General features: G+C 38.7%; 1 long non-coding RNA gene across 1 annotated transcript; it reads right to left on the bottom strand.

Moving 5' to 3' along the window:
* Positions 1-266: 266 nt before the first annotated feature.
* On the bottom strand, positions 267-4,225 carry LOC117668432 (uncharacterized). Its single transcript, XR_004592288.3, has 3 exons — positions 4,137-4,225; positions 1,355-1,466; positions 267-471 (listed from the first exon to the last, which is right to left on the bottom strand). It is a non-coding gene; the product is annotated as an uncharacterized LOC117668432 (long non-coding RNA).
* Positions 4,226-9,450: the final 5,225 nt, after the last annotated feature.

Here is a 9,450-nt window from a genome sequence, read left to right as displayed (position 1 = left end):
CAAGCTCAGAGAGCACCAAGGATCCCACAGTTCAACCCTGAGCTACAAATATTCTCTTCAAAGAAAAGATCATGGAGTGATTCACATGTGCCTTGAAAAGGAGGTCCATAGAGATACCATGCCCATGGACACCGAACTAGAACTTGCTTTTGAATAGAACTTAGTTTTGATTTTGTACCTGGTTTGCATGAGTGGTTTCCAAAGCTAGTATCAGAGTTCCAAGTAATACCCCCAACGAAATAAAACTCTGAGGCTTGAAGTTCCTCAAAGCTACATTTTATTAGAGATGTCGTATTGGCACATCTGGGAAAACCCGAATCTGAAAGGTTCCAGATTTTCCCCATCCAAAGAAAGAATCAAGTCCTGCCCAATACCCACAAGTCCATCACATGGTCCAATCAAACATCGTCCCAATTGGAGATGCCTCCCAAACTCAGCCTTCCAGGTGCAGGGCATTTTGTCCTTGACTTTCTGAGGAAGGAATGTTATTATATCTATATATCATAATATGGCTCCATACAATCCCCCCTTCCAGTTTCCCACAGTAATAAATGTGGCAGGTCTGAAGGCCTAGTGCAAAAGATGGCTTTGAGACCTGGTCTCTCCCTGTAGAGCCCTAGCATCAGTTCTCCTCATAATCACACTAAGACTTCTTTCACACACTACTTCAATCTAAGATCAGCCTAGAGTCCTGGTGATCCTTGGGGCTTTGCTTATATATTTGAAATCTGAACTCAGTTGAGAAAATATGCAGTGAGGGGCAATTTGGCAGCATTTCTTCTGAAAGTTCAAAGAGGTAGTTTCCATTGGCAAAAATCCGTGCTTTATCTCACCTCTCAACTGCTCTGAGTACTCCCTCCCCATCCTTCCTGACCAGCTTTGTTGCTCCCTCACACGGTGTCTAGCATACATCTAAACAAGGGAGTCAAACTCATATTGTCACGGTAGCATTACATGACATATGGGGACATTCCCCCCCCTTGCTAAACCGGACGCGGATATGGCCAGCGTGTGATGCATCCAGCCTATGGGCCAGGAGTTTGACAGCCCTGATCTAAACAATCCAACTCAAACTCTTTGCAGGAAACTCTTTTTCCCAAGCATGTCTTGCCAAGCAATTTCAAGTGTAAGCAACTGATGTCCTCTATTTGCAGAAGTATATACAATCCCTGGCTTTTTTTTTTTTTTTTGGCTATGATAGGACATAATGCAAAGACTAAGCAATATTACTTAAATATTTAAGTCAGCAAAATAGAAAACAGAACAGTACAATTTTTCAATCCAACTGTTGTTCTGTAAAGATTTGTCCCTCACTTTTTTTTCCCTGTAACAATGCTTTAATAATGTAACTTACATAATTTGCCCAGTTTCTGGTCTTTTTGCAAGAAAGCGTATTTTGAAAGGGAACAGTGCTCCCAGGTGATCAAATGCAGGAACTGCTTAAATTCTAAAACGAAGGAGTCTCACTGTGAAGATAAGGAAACAATATCAAATCTGAGGAAATTATAGCACAGTTGTGGTAAGAAGAGATTTGAAAATCATCTGCCACAGATTGAAAGGCTGGTCCTGTCACAGCATATAAGGCACCAAAAAACAAATTCCATTAACATTAGCCTCCAAATTTGTATAATCAAAATCTGTACAGCGACTTGTGCGTGTGTAAGAGAAAGAGAGACAGAGATTCCTTAGGATGGCTGAGGAAAGGTGTGTCGAAATGAAGGTAATTATGTTAAAGCAAGAGTTTGCCCTGATATAAACTTCCTTTTATATGATTACCTTCATTTGTGTTTCTATTTTGTAGTAGGGGTTTAGTGGCAATTTTTGTATAGAAGAAGCTCTAACCAATGTACATTTTCAATAGAATAGTGATTCTTCTAGTAAGAACAGATTACGACTCAATAAATATAGTAAGATTTATTTGTTTGAAAAAGAAAAATAATCCTTTCATGGTCAGAGATATACTTTTTAAACAAACATTTGGTCAAAATCCAAAAAGGCTCTTTTGTCAATCAAGAAGCTTGAGTATGACTGCAACAATATACAGAAAAAGGCATTTTCTACTCTCACATGAAGAAATGCCATTCATTAATAATCAATCAACTAGCATTCTGAAAACTTGTTGGAACTAACTGAACATTCTGTTACATGTGTCACATGAATATAGAACAACAGTATGTGTAAATCATGCACATGTCACTTAAAACTCCTAGAAAAACATTTTGGAGAGAGCAGATTCCCATCATTGATTTTGTCACTAAAGCCAAAGATGGCAACTGAAACCAGGGAAATAAACATAATCCAAATGATTAAGAAAATGTGCTTGATAGAAGTGATCTAACGTGAACAGATTGTTCACCTGCCATCTACCAAGCATGAGCTGAATTTTGGGGAAGGAAAGATTAAACAATTTAGGGGGGCTCAGGAGATTAGACAGTTCCAAGAAAGAGAGAAACATGGGGGTGGGAATCAGAATAATCCTGCCTTGATTTTGTCAGAGTTTGTTTTAGCACACACAGGCAGACTATTAAGCAGGATTCAAAAACGTCTTTATGTACATAACAACACATAAGACATACAATACCCTTGTAGGTTTTTCCATGTTGTACAGAAGAGAAATAGCAAGTACAAACACAGCACAAAATGGAAGAGGCAAAATGGAAGAGTGAGAAGCTAGTGCCCTCTAGCTTATATATAAAACAGTTAAGCCACAGCTACAAGCTGTCTCATATGGTCCCATACAACGAATATTATGTTTCAGTTACCAAACAGCCCTCATTGGCTGACCTGTTGCTATGCCCTATTCCAGTTCATGATTATACTCTGACAGATTTTTGTTAAGTATAAAATGGGATTTTGTTTAATATAGCTTTGTATTATTTAGTATAAAAGTGAAACTTAGATAGGTTTTAAACCTACCTACCTACCTATCTAAACCTACTGATGGTCTTGAAAGACTATCAGTCCCAACAGACATAAATACTTTTGACCATCATTTTGCTTGGTATGTGTGCTTTTTATGTTATGCTTTTAAATCTGTTTGCTTGAGTTACTAATAAAGGTTAAAATATCTTTATTCACCAGTGTGTTTATTGTCTCTGGATTCAAAGGAACCGATTGTCTGGGCACCTGATCACTGCTTGTCATTTGGCAAAACAGAGAATGGAATGGAAAGTAAGGGCCTAAAAGAAGGAATTTCCATTCCCAGTCTTTAATACACCATCAAATGTGAGCTACAGTTACAATCACAGTGCTCAAGTTAAGCATTAAACTGGGGGCAATGGCCACATCAAAAGGAGAAACTGGTTTTACTTAATGTATATTTATATTCAATTCAATTCTATAATCATACATTTATTAATTTCCCCCATTAATCACATCAAACATTGCAATTTGATGTCAACTTTTAGAGAATTCTAAGGGTGTCATCATTGGATTTTGGAGGCTGCTTGCATCGCTGAGCACACAGTTGTGGATATGAATTTGGATCAGAAGTGGGCGTATATATTAAATTAATCCTATTCATTTCATAATTTCTTGTTTCACATCTTCAGCGATTATGATATTCAGGCCTGTTTCTGCTTGCATCAACCAGCTCCTGTTATTATAAATTCTATAAATAGATTGTATCTATTTGGTTCATCATATTAGCACATTTTGTCCTTTTGAAGGGTCTTATCTGCCACATTATGTGTACAAATTATTTTCAATAGACAGTTCATGACCTTATAAGTAAAACATGATCAAGCAGATTCTCTTATTAGATGAAAAACTAAGCCTTCACGCTAGCTCATAAATGTCCCTGTCATTTTCATAGCTATAATCCATAATCAAAATCAACCAGTGATGATTTGGGATGTACATATTTTGGTACACATTTTGGTGTCTTACTTTTTATCATATAAAAGTTTTTGGCTGTCTTTAAATAGAACTGTTCCTTTATGTTCACAGATGGGTCCCAATAACATTTGGGTTCAATACAATTTATAGTAGATTCGTAGAAAATACCTGTTGCATATGTTTTTTTCTGGGGGAAGAGAACCTGAGTTGGCTGTCCACTATCAAAAGATCTATTTTCTTCTCTTTCTTAGCCATCATCTTCAAGGAAGATAGTTTTATTTACATGTGTGTGTGTATACCTTTGAGTTAGTCTTGATTCCAAGGGACTCCAAAAGTCTCTGCAGTTCTCTTGGAAGCAGTTTCTATTTTCCTTCTTCTTAGGACTGAGAAAATCTGGTCCAAGGTCACCTAGGAGGCTTTGTACCCTAAGGAAGAACTAGAATTCAGTTTCCCAGTTTCTAGTCTAGTAGTTTAACCACTACATTAAACTGGGCCTCTTACATACTTAAGGTCATGCCCCTATGTTGAGGTTTTACATGAGTTATTTATTTATTTATGTAATTTATATGCCGCCCTTCTCCCGAAGGACTCAGGGTGGCTTACAAAGAAAACATTCAACAATTCGAAAATTACATAAAAATTAAAATCCAATTAAAATTTATTAAAATTATTTCAATGTAAAAATCCCCCAACGGATCAGCCCATTTGATAAAAGATCCACGTCTTCAGTTCACGGCGGAAGGAGAGGAGATCGGGGGTTGTCCTAAGCCCGGTGGGCAAACTGTTCCAGAGGGTCGGCGCTCCCACAGAGAATGCTCTCCCCCTGATTGTAACCTCTTTTACATGAATGTAAAACTTCATTTGTGGGGGCATGACATAATGTCCTCTGTGTGTGTGTGTGTGTCCCTCCCTCCCTCCCTCCCTTCCTCTCTGATAGCATGGGAAGGTGGACTCAACTTATAACCATAATTGAAGCCAAAACTAAGAGATGCATTTGTTATATAAGTTGTGTAAAAAGATAAGCAATCATTTTACTAGGGTTGTTTAGTAAATCATATGGTTGTTACCTGAAACCAGCTTCTTTGCTTGACTTTACTGGTCTGAACGCCTTGAGAAAGTTACAAATGAAAATCATGTGATCCTGGAATGCTACTACCATTGTAAATATGTGCTGGTTGTCAAGCACCTTAATTCTGGTCATGTGACTATGGGATGGCTGTGATGGTCATCAGTGTGAGAATCAATTGTAAAAAACAATTTTTCAGCACCGTCGTAACTCAGATGGATGTTAAATGAATGGTCATAAGCCAAGGATTACTTATATTATATTATTTTCTGTAAATGCCTTCCTGCAAGACCACAGAGATTTGGATACCTCCTAAAGCTACTATTCTGAATGTAATCATCTAAACTAATCCATGGGTTTACTTAGCAGTTGAGGTTTGAACCCCCATAAAATAACATCTTTTAACAGAATAACAGAGTTGGAATGGACCTTGTAGGTCATTTAGTCCAACCCCCCGCCCAAGCAGGAGACTCTACACCATTTCTGAAAGATGACAGTCGAGTCTCTTCTTGAAAGCTTCCAGGGGTGAAGCTCCCACAACTTCTGAAGGCAAGCTGTTCCATTGGTTGACTATGTAGGTTCCATGATACCTAATAAGGATAAAACTAGTCCTTTATTGTCTACTGGTGGTCAACATCGCTGCAAGGAGCCCTCTGGACCTGTTCTTTGTGTCATATATCTTTGTCTATTCGGTAAAGTATCATTTCCTTTCAGCTAACAGAATTGTTTAAAGCATCGTTGTCTGGGATTCATTAAAAATCTGCTTGCCCTTTGGACTACTGCAGCTTTCTATTTTTCTTCTCCCCACACAATGTCCTCCACCCCAAAAGTAGAATAAGTACCGCAATGTTGCTGTTTCTAAGGTCACTCAATCAGATAAATATTGAAAGGAAATTGTGATTTTTATGATAACTGTTCCACTTTTGAAAGAATTGGGCAAAGAGACTATTTATCCTTTACTGCAGAGATTTATGGATTTCCTACCTGGCTTTCTGCACAAGCTAAATTTAAATCCTTCTGAACAACGAACGCTTGAAAAGGACTTAACATTTAGGACTACTGGGAAGTATGGTTTTCCTATTAGTAGCCTGACACATTCTCAACCAATCATTATAAATAGCTTTGAAAATGTCTCTAACTTGGGCAGAAAGGACAAATACATGCTGAGTCAATGAACTTTGAACATCATACTCCAGAAAATGCGCTGAAGAAACAGTTGCCATAGTTGGCTATAATATCATCACAATGCCACACGTTGGTAATTTACATTTATTTCTAAACTGAGTCCTGCTGGTTGAGCCATATGGTCGTGTCAATGAGGATTGATTCATTATTTCATTTTTACCCCACTTTATTGTTCATTAACTCAAACCAATATACAGTACATACCAGAGAGGGGTTTCAGCAGGTCCTGACCAGTTCTAGAAAACCAGTAGTGGAAATTCTGAGTAGTTCAAAGAACCGTTAATAAAAATTCTAACTGGCTCCACCCCCATCTATTCTCTGCTTCCCAAGACACAGCTGATCGGGAGGAAATAGGAATTTTGCAGTATCCTTCCCCTGGAGTGGGGTGGGAATGGAGATTTTACAGTATCCTTCCCCTGCCACGCCTACCAAGCCACGCCCACCAAGCCACACCCACAGATCCGGTAGTAAAAAATTTTGAAACTCACCACTGGTACATACCTATATTCCCAATTCCTGATTTCCCACAACAACAACACCATCACGTTGTATCAAAGAGGGGTCCTAGTCTAAAGTACCCCCCAGCCAGCTTTCATACCTAAGGAACAACTACAACTCACATCTCCTGGTTTCTAAGGATTAAGATGTTTATTATGGCATTCAGTCTGTAGAGGTTCTCAGTCATCCAGGTCATGGTTGTCCCAAAGGTGGTTTTTCAGGAGGCAACTGGACTTCCTTGGGTTTTTTTTTTCTTTTGAAGACGTTTCGCTTCTCATTCAAGAAGTTTCTTCTGCTCTGACAGGATAGTTATTATGGCATTAGTTTTTGAAATCTAGAGCCCACGTCAACAAATACCCAATGTATACTTTGAGCATATTAATGAATTGTTAGATGATGATAATGTCTTGATCAAAGATCTGTTAGTTACTAGTGAGCCTCTTTTTCCTTCTAGTCATCGTGTCTTTTCATAAATAACATCAGGAAGGCTATTTACATAATTGTAAAGTTCTGGTGAAACAAATACAAGCCACTGTTTCCTTATGGTTAGAACTAGAACAGAATTGATTCACCAGCTTATATTTTTTCACAATAGACAAATTAAATCCTTTCTGAAACTCCATTTCTTCCTTAGGATCAAGAATACAGCTGAATCTAGTCTATGCCTCTAATATAAAATAGAAGCCATTAAAAAAAACCTACTTTATTTTACTTAAAACATCAAATAAATTAAATTCCATAGGTTCATTGATCAGAATTCATCTATAAAAATGTGCCTAGCCTTGACTCTAGAAATGTTGCATTCCTTTTTCCTTCATACTGATAAAGAAAAGTGTTTGTTTATTTAATTTTCTAAGAGTACCTCTGACAGAAACATGGATCATCTCTGCGGGGAACTGAACTTTATATAATTACGGTGCATGGTGCTTTGCCTGTTGCTTAAACAAAGTTAAATCCGTTTCCATACTGCAAACAATATTTGGCTTTTGAATCTGAAAATGGTTCTGAGAAGCTTAAGGAGGTGGCAGAGTTCAGTTCAAAGAAATGAACTCCGGAATGAATAACCATAGCAGCTTAGATATAAGTTTGCTTACAGCTTCATTTTTTTTCAATAATTCGTATTCCAACAAGAAAGACAAATCCAATTTCCCTTCCCCACAATCCTTTTTGCTGTAACTTATCCAGGCAGAACCCACCAGTAGTGACATCCAATGAGAATCAAGCACAGGGAAAATCAAAGGGCATAATATGATTGAAATTGGGGAGAGATGACAAGTAATTATGATGTTATCAGAAGGATGGTCATCTACCCATACCTCCTATACTTCTGAAGCCACTCTTCCAACTTAAGAGACACAGCCCTGTCACTGCGTTTTTTTTATTTACCAGCTGAGCTCATTATTTCTGGACTATCAGACTTTCCGTAGCTTGCCAAGAATTGTTATCAGTAAGCTGAACTACGCATGTCCGCATTCTTTTCACTTGTTTCACACTTTTTTCCTTTGTTCTCTTGCCAGAAAGGTCCGGCTGAGAAATAGCCAGCACGAACTTTTGCAAAAATGTAACAATTACTTTTCTTAGTTAGTGAGATGTTTTATTTTCTTTATAACAAATAAATGAGTTTTCTTAGAAGAGATATGTTCTTCGGGTTTTGTTTCTTAAAGTATACTTACAAGGAAAGGCCACGATCCATCTCCTCTAATCAGGATGATTATCTCATAGCCAGGATGGGATTAATCAACGCCCTGACAAGCCCCAAGTATCCCTACCACTAGTGAGACCATGTTGCCAGTAAAGGAGTATATTTGTAGCTCAGGGTTGAAATGAGGAGTCCTTGGTGCTCTCTGAGCTTGGTTGTTTTCTTGCAGATGCTTCATTAACCAAACTAGGTAACATTATCGATGCATTGATGATCTCTTCAATAAAGGACCCTTCTGAGACCCCATTGCCCTTTAGTTTCCATATCCTCCCTAGTTCCTGCTTCAGGCCCTGGTAATTCTCCAGTTTCTCATACTCCTTCTTCCTGATGTTGCTGTCGGGTCCCATAGATCCCTATCAGGATGCTGCCATTCTGGTGAGGAGGAGGCCTGGGTGCATTCTTTAGTTTATAGCCTTTTTCCTGGTGCCTATCTATCCTGTACTTTGATTTACCTTCCTGGGAATGTAAAGGGGAAATGCCATCTGTTTTGTATCAATTCCAAAGCCTCCAGCAAGAGATGCCTAAGAACAACTTCTTATCATCTTCTCAGCAGGGGTGAAATCCAGCAGCTTCTGACAGGTTCTGGAGAACCGGTAGCAGAAATTTTGAGTAGTTTGGAGAACTGGCAAATACTACCTCTGGCTGGCCCCAGAGTGGAGTGGGAATGGAGGTTTTGCAGTATCCTTCCCCCAGGAGTGGGGAGGGAATGGGGATTTTGCAGTATCTTTCCCCTGCCACACCCACCAAGCCATACCATGCCCACCAAGCCACAGAACCGGTAGTAAAAAAATTGGGATTCCACTATTGCTTCTCAGCTTGCGATTCTCAAAACAACTTTGCACCTGTGAATTGGCTCATTCAACATGGGACTGAGGGGAGGGGTTTCTAATTGCTTTATCCTAACTGAATTGTGTGGGAATCTTCAGATCCTGCTTCCTTTGTCCTGCAATCCTTTCTTTCAATAAAAGGTTCCTTTTGAAATGCTAATTTTTCCAAGAGTTCTACTTTCCTGAACTGGAGAGGAGAGGCAGGCCCTTACATTTGCTGTTACTTGGCATCACTACATCTATCACCATCACTATCATTTGGTTCTTGTTTACTTCCATGATGTCTGGATAGCATCTGTCTATCTGTCTCGATCTGAGTGTTTGAACCCATGGAGATT

The sequence above is a fragment of the Pantherophis guttatus genome, chromosome 3 (assembly GCF_059756535.1).
Source record: "Pantherophis guttatus breed Tessera chromosome 3, ASM5975653v1, whole genome shotgun sequence".
NCBI classification, from domain to species: domain Eukaryota; kingdom Metazoa; phylum Chordata; class Lepidosauria; order Squamata; family Colubridae; genus Pantherophis; species Pantherophis guttatus.
Note: the sequence above shows the minus strand (reverse complement) of the source record. Positions and strands in the feature narration are given on the sequence as shown.